This window comes from Gobius niger, assembly GCF_951799975.1.
Source record: "Gobius niger genome assembly, chromosome: 17".
NCBI lineage: Eukaryota > Metazoa > Chordata > Actinopteri > Gobiiformes > Gobiidae > Gobius > Gobius niger.
In genome coordinates, this window is record NC_136868.1 from 29,389,168 (window position 1) to 29,402,133 (window position 12,966).

Here is a 12,966-nt window from a genome sequence, read left to right on the forward strand (position 1 = left end):
GGGGTTAATGAGCGGTCTGTAACAAAGCTGACCGACGATTCGCGGGATGTTTCGGTCGTCATCTGAAGGAATCCACACAAATATTTCCTGCAGGTTTCTGTTTGTGCGGTGATCTCTCCTGAGCAGGTGCAGTGATAACAGATTCAAGACTATTAATGATTTACAACTCTACATTTCACCAGGACATGACACCTATAGTCCAGTTCCTGTATTTCATTCCACCCATAGAAATAAAAAGGAGAAGAGTTCAAGCCGACAATCTGGGAGACTTTTCAGAGTCCGTTAGCCTGCTCAGTCTACTTTCCCCCTATAGCCGTTAGCATAAGCCATCAAACATAACATGAACAATCCAGGTGAGGTCACATTATATAAATGCCATTCACCATACATTAGTATTGCACCTGGCTTCCCTTTTGTGTGGGGATAGAACATTTAATTTTATTTATTTATTGACCTTTATTTAACCAAGATAGTCCCACTGAGATTAAGAATCTCATGGGACTATTTCGGGGTCCGGGATTCGACAGCTGACATTTGTAGGAACAGGCCCAGATCGCTAAAGGCATATCTGTGATTTCTATGCTTTCACCAGCCAAAATCACCCACAATGCACCACGGTTGTGCAGAATGAACACAATGACAAAGTTGGAGCTGGCTTGTGCGACTTTTAAAGGCACTTCAATTCCAACATTTCAAAGCCACGATATACACTTTGGCTTTTTTAATAGGCCTGCCAGCAAGTGTACATTCAGACATTGTAATTTGTCATAGGCTAGTTTTTGTCATAGTCTTTGTCATTTATTTAGCCAACCAAAAAAGTAAAGTTAGCCAATAATTTGTTTTGTCAACTTTTGCATTTAGTTATATTGAATCAAATTGCTCTGTTCATGAGCTACAGAGGCTTGTTTGTGGACTCTGAATGTGAATGATTGAGGATCTTTCACATTTTCATTAGAAGGACGTAACACAACATCTTTACTAAAGAAGTCCCTTCGTAGGCACTGCCCTCAAAGCCAAGCCACCAGGCTTTAGCAAACAGGGACTGAAGGGTCTGCGGGTCAGCGAATGGTAACAGTGCATTAGCCCCGACAAGAAGAGACCAGGATACTTGTGAATCATTTCTAAGATCTTTGTGTTTTTTTGTGTGTGTGTATTGCTGAATCTAACCAATAAAGGGACACAACAAACAACAACAAACAACTGGCCGCGTGGTGCGATGAAGAGGAGACGTCTCTACAGACCGAGGAAGGCTCTTTATCCAGTGTGTTCAGACACAATTGTCCAGTCACACGCTCACTGTCCTCTGTCTGCCTCACACTATTGACTCTGTGGACACTCCACAAAGACACATCATTAACTGGATTCTCCATGAACTGGGAGAAAGTCATAACCCAGGGGATGGTGACTGTTTTTTGTTGATCGCAATTTATACATAAATCAATTCAAAGTGCTTTCAGACCAAGGCGGATAAGAAGAGAAGCGGAGAAATACAAAATCAATACAGAGGTCACCGCAGGTGCCTCCTGACAGCTGCTTTTAAAAGTACATTTTATGATAAAATGTTTTTACTTTTACTCCACTCCATTTTAGGGCGGTTATTTGTATTTTCTACTACACTCCATTTCCACTCCATTTCAGTGAAACTAAAGCTGCAGTTAAGTTGTTCTGATCCGAAAGTCAGGATAATAAAGTGTGAAAACACCTTGTTCCAGTCCTGATAATTCTTCATTAAAACATCAATAGTTCACAAACATCAGAGTGAGTATCGATTACTTCTTTATGGAAACAGCTGAGGGGAGCAAGAGGTAAGATTATAATCGTTTTGGACGATCAGGAACCTTACTGGACATTTAGTTTCAGCTGTTTTATATCAGAGGTTCAACTGATCTGATCACTATGGGATGATGAGCTGTGACCCAAATGAAAAATGTATTTGCTCTACGTAATATAATGCAAAACAGTGTTTTCCCCACAAAGCAAATAAGCATTCGATAAGCCCAAAGAGCTAACCTCATGATGATAACAGTCATTTTGCAGACTTCCAGAAGACAAATATGAAAAAAATGGCGAACCACCAGTTGAGAACCACTGTTTTAGATCAATATTGCATTTTCACCAGAAAAGTGTAAGACGGTCCACGGAAGGACAGCCTCATGATTCCTTTTGGTCTCTCATAAGGGGCTGGTGCAATGTGACCCACGACCCGGCAACGGACAAGTGGAAGAAGATGGATGGCTGGATGGATGGATGGATGGTTGGATGGATGGAAGGATGGAAGGATGGATGGTTGGATGGATGGTTGGATGGATGGATGGATGGATGGATGGATGGATGGATGGATGGATGGATGGATGGTTGGATGGATGGTTGGATGGATGGATGGATGGATGGATGGATGGTGTAAGACAGTGATGAAAATGCTTGGAAAAAGCATAATAATCCCTCTTTAGTAAATGTGTTGCTCCTATCCACTTCTAATTACATAAGAAGCTTGAGTAATCATCCATTGGTTAATTTAAAGGAACAGGCCACCGTTCTTCCATACGGAGATATGTTCTTCCCTGAATTTAGATGAGTTGATGCGTACCTGTCTGGTCTTTGTGCGTGCCCGTGGAAGAGCATGGTAGCTCCGTGACTCCACCCCGGTTTGAAGCTATAGGAATATGTTGGGAGAGGCCAAATGCTAACAACATCTTTGGTCGTTGTGCGTGACTGACAGGTATGCATCAACTCGTCTATGCGACATATCTCAGTATGTAAAAATGGTGGCCTGTTCCTTTAAGACTTTCCAATCTGTTGGAACAGAAGAACAGTTTGACCTTCGCCAGGCTATAGGTGACCCAACTTATGATCAGAAATATTTTGAGTTGATCAAAACATAGAATTTCCTCCCAAAGTTCTGTGATCATGAGACTAACAAACTATTTTCAGATAGTTCCCAAATGAGTCTCCTCTCAGGAATTGATTCGAAGACATTTCCCACAGACGGCGTTCCAATCACGTGCCCCTCATTCCTTTAGATACATTTTTCAAACAGCTATACCACACGTTAACACCTTCTTACTGACTCCTAGTCCATCACACATGTCTTCCTCTTGTGAGCCCTCGTGGTCAGCAGACGCCCACAGTCGAGACGCAGAAAGAGTCCACAGTACGGCAGCAGACGGAGGTGGAAATGGGGGTGAGGGATTTGGGAAGAGCAGGTTTTTCCAAAAGGCTTGAGGCCATTTCTCAGAGCGGAGGATTTCAATTACACCTGCTCCTCTGTCTGCCGCCGCACGTTGCTCATCCGAAAATAGAAATGACTAGATTTAATGTGGTCTATGACACTAGGACTTCAGCCTTCACAAAAGATCTGATTGTTAAAGGGGCTGTATATAACAATTCTATGTTGATTTTGTAGAGAACTACAGTCTAGTTTAGTGTAAATTATATTATAGTTCTGCCTCCAACCCTACAGGAGGTCGGACATATTGGGAGGAACGTTCATACTTTCGGAAAGATTATTATTTAGATTATTATTATTTAGACACAAAACGCTGTGGACATTTTGAAAATGACAGCTCTCACATGAACACAATGACATACGGTCCTTGATCCAGACATAACCGTTTCTAGTAATTAATCAGTCTTCCAGCCCCTGTATTGTGTTAAGATTATGAAGGTACACTAATAGGCCTTTTCCACTGGTAATTCCTACCCAGCCCAGTGCCAAGTCTTTCTGTGTAGTCGAGTGTCTCCACTGGCCAGACCAGGGTCAGCCGGGTACAAGTTTTGGGGTCGAGTTCAGCCCTGGGCGCTGCACTGATACTAGTGTGACGTGAACAGACTGCTGGCCTCTGATTGGCCAGAGGAGAGAGGACCACCCTCACTAAAACATGCAGGTCTTACGGGATTTAATATTTATATAATAATTTATTTCATATATTTCATCACACGCTGTTCAAAAATATGATTTTGCAGATGTTAGCATTTAGCTGCTGTTAGCACAACTTTAGCTGCTATTAGCATATTAGCTTACCTTCATAGTTCGTCTTTTAGCTTCTTCTTTCCTCTAGTTTTTACCTTGGCACCTCTGAATGATTCCAGTGTTTGTCCACTTTGCTCTAATCGGCGCTAAAAAACCTTTTCATTGCGGTTTGTTGTTCCGTCAGTAATGTGTTTTCTAGCATGTGTGCATCTGTGGGAGCGCTGCCCACTGAACATATAACGCCATCCCCGTGCCGTTGAAGCTAATGACTAATATGTTCGTATTCCCTGGTTCTAGCAGCAGCATTCTGTAAGATAGTTAACTAAAACATGTTAACTTTAGATCAACATTTTGTCATATAGTTTGATCACGTGACTATGACGCGAGGCTGCTCCAAACACAAGGAGGGCGTTCCGGTGGTCTAAGGGAGGAAGGATCCTGAACGTGGAAAGTTGTCCTCATTTCCTACTTTGTTGACTGCGTGTCCCTTGTCCCCATGGAGATAAACTTACCTGCGTAGTTTCATGACCCCAGGCGTCTGCGATGGGACCAGGGAGGTGCTCTCTCTCGCTCACACTCTCTCAGGGGGATGTGAAGGGAGAAGGGGGGTGTCATCTTCCATAAGCCGCCGCCGCCATTGCCATCGCAGGTGAGCTGTGAGTTACGACCACAGAGCCTGGCGATCGTTTACACAGCGCTCCGGGCGCGGGCCTTTGTGGTGGAGGGCAGTGGTGAGAACGAGAGGGGAGTGTCACACCAGGTGTGTCCCTGTGAGTAAAGCCAAATTCTTCATAGAAATATCCCAGGTTTTTAAACAGCATATTTACTAAACACTACACATTGGCGCTGTAACATATTGTAATTAAAAAGACCCAGCAGAGGTGAATATCTCCTGGAGTCCCCGACACGTCCTACTGAGGGCACGCACAAAGACCAGACAGGTACGTATCAACTCGTCTAAGCTCAGGTAAGAACATATCAGTATGGAAAAACGGTGGCCTGTTCCTTTAAATATGTATATAATATTTAGATTTTTACTGATTCTAACAGTCTCTGAGTCAGGGGTTCTCTATAATGCCCGAGCCCCTGTGTGGCTGCGAAAAACATCAAGCAAATGCGGCACAAACTCGTGTGAACGCAAAACTTTGTGCTCAGCTTGTTAGGTTTAACTAAGGAACCCCAAAGCAGAGGACAGAAGCAGGAGGCAAGTTACACAGTTTATTTTACAAACGGATCGTGGCAGGCAGTGGAGGCAGGGAGCTGGCCGACGAGGAACAGGTCACCAGGAACGAGACACCAGGAGAATCTGTACAGATGAGGACACAGCAGGTAAGTATAATCCAGGTAAGTAAAAACACAAAGTACTTCCAAGACAAGGAGCTCTGTAACACTACCGAACAGGACGGAATTATCTGGCAGTGTGGTGCTGAGACATCCAGGCCTTCATACTGTGGTTGATTAGGTAATGACGTGCAGGTGTCTAGTCTGCAGCACCAGGAGGAGTCAGCCACGCCCCCTGCCACACACTGCTCTGCTGCAAAAACAAAAAGGAGAGAGGGGGACAGCACACAAACCAAATCATAACAGTACCCCCCCCTCAAAGGGCGCCACCCGGCGACCTGCCAGGCTTATCCGGGTGTAGAACATAAAAATCCCTAATGAGATCAGGGTCCAAAATGAAAGAGCGTGGAACCCACGAGCGCTCCTCAGGCCCATACCCCTCCCAGTCCACCAAGAATTGCAGCCCACGACCCCGACGCCGGACATCCAACAGGCAGCGAACAGAGAAGGCCGGGTGGTCATCGACAACCCGGGGGGGTGGAGGGGGCTCGGCTGGAGGGCAAAGATCACTGGAGGAGACAGGCTTCAGGAGGGAGACATGGAAAGAAGGGTGAATGTTCAAAGAGGAAGGCAATTTTAAACGGACGACAGTGGGATTGAGGACGCGCTCAATCTCAAACGGCCCAATGAATCTGGGAGACAGCTTTCTGGACTCGCACCGCAGAGGAATGTCACGAGTGGACAACCAGACTCTCTGTCCAGGGCTGTAGTCAGGGGCTGGGACACGGTGCCGATCTGCCAGCAGCTGGTTACGAGTCCTCGTTCGCGACAGAGCAGCCCGGGCCTCCCTCCATACGCGTCGGGCCCTCCTCAGGTGTCCCTGAATCGAAGGCACTGACACAGCCCTCTCCTGTGTCGGGAAGAGTGGAGGCTGATAGCCGTTAGACGCCATGAATGGAGACATACCTGTGGCCGAGGAGATCAGGGTATTGTGGGAGTATTCGATCCAGGGGAGATGAACGGACCAAGAGGCAGGGTGGCTGGCCGTAACACAACGTAAGGCAGCCTCCAGATCTTGGTTGGCCCGCTCAGTCTGGCCATTGGTTTGTGGGTGATAACCTGAAGATAAGCTCACAGTGGCTCCGATGGCTTGGCAAAAAGCACGCCATACTCTCGAAATGAACTGGGGACCCCTGTCCGAAACTATGTCCTGAGGGAGTCCATGGAGCCTGAACACATGCTCAACCAAGAGATTAGCCGTCTCAAAGGCAGACGGGAGCTTGGGAAGAGGAACAAAGTGGGCTGACTTGGAAAAACGATCAACAATTGTTAAAATAACGGAGTTACCTTCTGACGGGGGAAGGCCGGTCACAAAATCAACTGCTATGTGGGACCAAGGGCGATGAGGTATGGGAAGTGGCCGCAGCAACCCAGCAGGGGGACGATGAGATGCCTTGTTGCGGGCACAGATGGAACAGGCAGAGACAAATTCCCTTGTGTCGGCTGTCATAGATTGCCACCAAAAACGTTGCTGAAGCAGGGTCAGGGTGCGGCGGATACCGGGATGGCATGCGACCTTGGAGCTGTGTCCCCACTGCAGCACCGCAGACCGGGCAGTAGGTGGCACAAACAGAAGCCCTGGTGGACACTCAGCAGGGGTAGGAATGTCTCCCTGCGCCTCCTGAACTGTCTTTTCCACTTCCCAAGTGGCAGCTCCGACTATGCAAGAGGAGGGTAGGATGGTGTCCTCTGGTGGATCAGCAGAGATAGCAGGGGTGAATAGGCGTGACAAGGCGTCTGGCTTCACATTTCTGGACCCTGGACGGTAGGTGAGTGTGAAGTTATAGCGGCCCAGGAAGAGGGCCCACCGAGCCTGGCGTGAATTCAGCCTGCGGGCAGAGCGAAGGTAGGACAAGTTTTTATGATCAGACCATACCAGGAAAGGTTGAGAAGCTCCCTCCAGCCAGTGTCTCCACTCCTTGAGAGCCAGGACGACTGCCAAAAGCTCACGATTGCCCACATCATAGTTCTTCTCTGCGGGAGTGAGTTGTCGAGAGAAAAAGGCACAGGGGTGCATCTTCTGATCGGCGCCTGACCGCTGAGAGATCACAGCACCAACTCCAGACTCCGAGGCATCTACCTCCACCACAAACTGAGCAGAAGGATCAGGGTGACATAAAACAGGAGCAGAACAAAACAGGTGCTTTAACCTTACGAAAGCGGCATTTGCTTCGGGAGACCAGGAAAAAGGTGCCTTAACAGAGGTAAGCTTGGTGAGAGGAGACGCAACTCTACTATAGTTGCGTATAAACCGTCGGTAAAAGTTCGCAAAGCCCAGAAATCTTTGGAGTTGTTTTCTGGTCGTAGGTGTGGGCCACTCAGTCACTGCGGTTACCTTGGCTGGGTCTGTCTTGATTTGCCCCTTCTCCACCACAAATCCAAGAAAACTGACAGAGGACACATGAAAATCGCATTTCTCAGCTTTCACAAAAAGTCTATTTTCAAGGAGTCGCTGCAAAACCAATCTGACATGCTGAACATGCTCCTCAAGGTTACTTGAAAAAATCAAAATGTCATCAATATAAACAAACACAAATCTGTTCAGCATGTCACGCAAAACATCATTAATAAGGCACTGAAAGACAGCAGGTGCATTAGTTAATCCAAACGGCATGACTGAATATTCAAAATGCCCAAGGGGGGTGTTGAATGCCGTTTTCCACTCATCCCCCTCTTTGATTCTGATCAAATGATAAGCATTCCGAAGATCCAGCTTTGTGAACACTGTAGCCTGGTGAAGGGAGTTGAAGGCGGAATCAATGAGTGGAAGGGGGTATTTGTTCTTAACAGTTATGTCGTTTAAGCCCCTATAGTCTATGCATGGTCGTAGAGACTTGTCTTTTTTATCCACAAAAAAGAAACCTGCTCCTACAGGAGAAGAGGAGGGGCGAATAAGTCCTGCAGCCAAACTCTCAGTAATATAAGTCTCCATAGACTCCCTTTCTGGTTTGGAGAGATTATACAACTTACTAGTGGGTAATGGAGCACCAGGTATCAGATCTATTTGACAGTCATAAGGTCTGTGAGGAGGCAGAGATGACGCTCGGTCCTTAGAGAAAACCTCCTTGAGGTCATGATACATAGACGGAACTACTGACAGGTCAATGGGCTTAGGAGTAGAAGGCGTGTGGAAATTAGTGGGTGGAACAGCTGCGTGTAAACAATGGGAGTGGCAGAACAAGCTCCAATTAACAATGGATTGGGTGGACCAGTCTATGTGTGGGTTATGGAGTTTAAGCCAAGGAAGGCCCAATACAAGTGGAGCTGACGGAGAGGGAATTATGTACAGAGAAATTAACTCACAATGGTTACCGGAAACCAACAGGGACACTGGGACTGTACGGTGAGTTACACTGGCTAGCACTCTTCCATCGAGAGCATATACATTCTTGGGCTCTGAGAGAGGTTCAGTAGGAAAGTTGGCCTGGGAGACAAATTCAGAGTCAATGAAGTTATCATCTGCACCAGAGTCCACTAAAGCCTGAACTGTAAGAGAAATGGTGTTGAAAGACACAGTACTTTTGAGTTGAATGCGCTTAGCGGAGGGATCCATAGGAGTGTGGCTCACCAGCGCCCCTCCCGAGGCCGATGAGCCTGGTCTTTTGGCCGAGCGGAACAGTTGAGTAGGATGTGGCCAGCCTGGCCACAATAGAAGCAGAGTCCTTCCCGAAAACGGCGCTGACGCTCCTCCTGGGGGAGTCCCATTCTCCCGAGCTGCATGGGCTCCTCTGTGGCGTTAGAGTACCCTTGTGTTGGAGGGGCTGGTAGTTCCAGCAGGTGAGGGGTCCTGGACTGGAAGGTAGGAACAAAGTGTCTGGACCTGACACTTCTTTCCCTGTGTCTCTCACGAAGGCGGTTATCCAGTCTAATAGAAAGCGAAATTAAGTCCTCTAGGTTAGCGGTCTCGTCTCTGGCCGCCAGCTCGTCCTTCACCTCCTCACTAAGACCGCGAAAAAAAATGCCTTGTAGTGCTTTATCATCCCACCCACACTCTGTAGCTAAAATGCGGAAGTCAATGGAATAAGCCGAAACTGAACCAGAGCCCTGACGTAAAGAGAGCAAACGACTACTAGCCTCCTTACCCTGCAGTGGGTGATCGAATACTCTTTGCATTTCAGATGTAAATGACTTGAGTGCGTAACAAACTGGAGAGTCACTGTTAGATAACGCTACAGCCCAAGCGGATGCCTTCCCAGAAAGTAGACTCATTATAAAAGCTACTTTAGATCTATCCGAGGAGTAGGTGAGTGGCTGCTGTTCAAACACTAACAAGCATTGATGTAGGAACTGCTTACACATCCCTATCTCTCCGGAGTACCTGCTAGGTGTGGGTATGAAAGGCTCACGAGGCTGAGATGTCAGGGGACCGGTGGGAGCTGGGACCTGGAGATTTGGATCCGCCGCTTGGTCAGAGTCTGGAGATTGTGCCTGGTTGAGAGGCTGAAGCGAGGAAAGATGAGCCGCTACTTCATTCAGACGACCACCGAGCTGATGCATTCCCGTAGTGAGTTCCTGTAGAGTTGACATAACTTCCTGAAGGGCGACGCCATGCTGCCCAACAAGCACTCCTTGTGAAACAACAGCGCGTTGGAATTTTTCAGTCTCTGCCAGGGCCTGCTTGATTTTTTCTGTCTCTGCGGGGTTCATTGTGGCCAGATAATTCTGTTAGGTTTAACTAAGGAACCCCAAAGCAGAGGACAGAAGCAGGAGGCAAGTTACACAGTTTATTTTACAAACGGATCGTGGCAGGCAGTGGAGGCAGGGAGCTGGCCGACGAGGAACAGGTCACCAGGAACGAGACACCAGGAGAATCTGTACAGATGAGGACACAGCAGGTAAGTATAATCCAGGTAAGTAAAAACACAAAGTACTTCCAAGACAAGGAGCTCTGTAACACTACCGAACAGGACGGAATTATCTGGCAGTGTGGTGCTGAGACATCCAGGCCTTCATACTGTGGTTGATTAGGTAATGACGTGCAGGTGTCTAGTCTGCAGCACCAGGAGGAGTCAGCCACGCCCCCTGCCACACACTGCTCTGCTGCAAAAACAAAAAGGAGAGAGGGGGACAGCACACAAACCAAATCATAACACAGCTATGAGAGAAGAGATTTGCGTTGCACATTCTGATCGTCGACTGCACGTTTATTGCGCCATAGCTACAGTCCATTGTTGCAAACGTTTTCCTGTCCTCTTCTCTGACGTCTACGAATCTTCACCTCTTCAATCACTGTGGAAATAGTTTTAATGCATCTAAGTGCTGTGTCGGGAAACCAAAAGAGCATGTGGCGAATTACCATATGTAAAAATGCACTGGTTTCAAGCACTGAATCCTGTTGTCTTTCATGGGTTAAACTGGTATCACTAATATATAATGTTATTACATTTAGTCTTTGGCCTCAAGTCTCGAGTTAAATCTCAAGACACAAAAGGCAAGTCAAGTCTTTTTGGAGCATAGGCCAAGTAAGTCTCAAGTCTCTAGATATGTTCTTACCTGAGCTTAGACGAGTTGATACGTACCTGTCTGGTCTTTGTGCATGCGCTCAGTCACGCAAGATGACCATGTTGTTAGCATTTGGCCTCTCCCAATGTGTTCCTATAGGTCCAAACGGGGGTGAAGTTGGAAGCTACCACGCTCTTCCACGGGCACGCACACAGACCAGACAGGTACGTATCAACTCGTCTAAGAACATGTTTCAGTACGGAAAATCTGCTGTGGCCTGTTCCTTTAAGCCTGACCCCAGTCAAGTCATGTGACTCGAGTCTCCCACCTCTGAAATTTAGCTCTGAAAGTGAAAAATTACAAAACAAGGTTTACACAGGGAGCAGAAAGTCAAATATATTACTTTTTAATGCCATTTTAAAGAACAAAAATATATTTTTAATGCCACAAATGCAAAAAAAAAAAGTAAGAAAATACAGCCATATTTCATGTCTTTGGATTTGCAAACATTCCATTAAACAGAGGAATGAGTGCAAATTGTGACTTGACTTTTGGCAAACTTCTTTCACAGCAGTCTTTATGCAAACGGTGTCTTATTGTCATACACACTTTAAGCAAAATATATATTATTTACCATTTCAAATAAAAACACACCAGTGGTTCCCATTTTTGGTCTTTTTGACAAACATATGCAGTGTAAAAACTTAAGAAATATCAGCATTTACAAAAAGATTGAATCCAGTTGAATCCTTTTTAATGACATTTAAAGCCATCATTTTGGCACAAATTGATTTAATGACTTACTACAGGACTTTTATATGATCTCTTCTGTTCCAAGATGATTTTGAAAAGCATAATTCCCCCCAACAGAGATCCAAACAGGCGCGGAGGTGTCCAGAGTTATTTTTAAAAACCTCCATCCAGCGAAAAAACATATCTTATTAAACAACATCCGACTGGAGAAAAGCTTTGGGCCCGCTGTGATCCGCAAATTGCCTGGTTCCCCGTGCGCTCCCCGCGTGTCTGCGAGTGTGGGGGCACCTCAAAGAGAAACCTCAAAGGCGGCTCCGCTGTGGATGAAAGCTCTTTCTGTGGAGCTCCGGCCGTTCCAGTTCAGCTCAATTCTACACCGTTTCCCGTTAATTCAGCGGCCGGCGCGGGGGAATGGGGGTCCTCTCTGCTCTGCGTCCGCGGACACCTCTGCTCCTCAGCGCTCATCTGCAAACACACAATTAGACCAGTCAGTCGATGGGTTTATGATGAGTAAGGACTTTTGGATGCACCATTTTTCTGCTCAAAGCTTGAAAATCTACTTTCTGCTGGGCGAGTCTTGTGAGTTGACGGAAAAAGAATGTAAAATGCTGGCTTAAGAAAACAGACTTCTGGTTGGAAATACTTGTGGTTTCAAGTATGCTTGCTCTTTTCAACTGTGCGCTCCATTATGTTGGCATCCTTGACAAACATTGTATCAGCAAAGGAAAACTAAAACTATTACAATGTTCAGAAACAGCGCAACTCTGAGAGGGAGCGATGGAAAGGGTCTGCTTGTAGATGTACGTACAATAGAAATGCATCAAACAGGTTTGTAAAGGTCCTTAACCTGCTGTACGCTGACCTCTTCTCATTCATGTACTCTGCTATACAACAGCCTCCTGAGCCGCTACATCCCCTCCTATTTACCCACACCTTTGTCTATTAAAGTAAGGCTTAAATCAAAGCAGTAGCATGCTCAATGTGAAGGAACATAAACAATAATCCTGGCGGCATGAAACTTGAGCCGTGTTGGTGAGATGCTCCTCCGTTGAGTTTTGGACTAATCTACACAAGGAGCAAAGGATATGAGAGGCTTCAAAACTTCAGCCTTCGGGGACCCATCTCCAGAGGTGGAACCAGGCTAATGGTCAGAAAAGTTTTTTAGTGGCAGGGGAAACCAGAGTACCTGGAGGAAACCTACGCAGACACGGGGAGAACATGCAAACTCCACACAAGCGCTTATCGCTGTGCTACCATGCCGGCCGCAAACACAGCCATGTCCATAGCGTCCATAGTGTAGCAGTGCTGCATGGGTATCAAAAGCCAGCCTCGAGGGCAGCCTCGAACACCGGGGAACTCCAGAGGCTGTGTGTGCAAACATGCCGAGGAGGACCACTCTGAACATGGCTACACTCCCGAGGAGTCGCCGATTATATTGTTAATGAACAATATAATCAAAG

General features: G+C 46.6%; 1 long non-coding RNA gene across 4 annotated transcripts in view; it reads right to left on the minus strand.

Moving 5' to 3' along the window:
* Positions 1-11,443: 11,443 nt before the first annotated feature.
* The window catches only part of LOC306977142, a 133,404-nt gene continuing 131,881 nt past the window's right edge, over positions 11,444-12,966 (minus strand). For all 4 annotated transcript variants that reach the window (XR_013793806.1, XR_013793807.1, XR_013793808.1 and 1 more), the window contains one exon: positions 11,444-11,971. This is a non-coding gene — a long non-coding RNA (uncharacterized lncRNA). The remainder of the gene's footprint in view (positions 11,972-12,966) is intronic.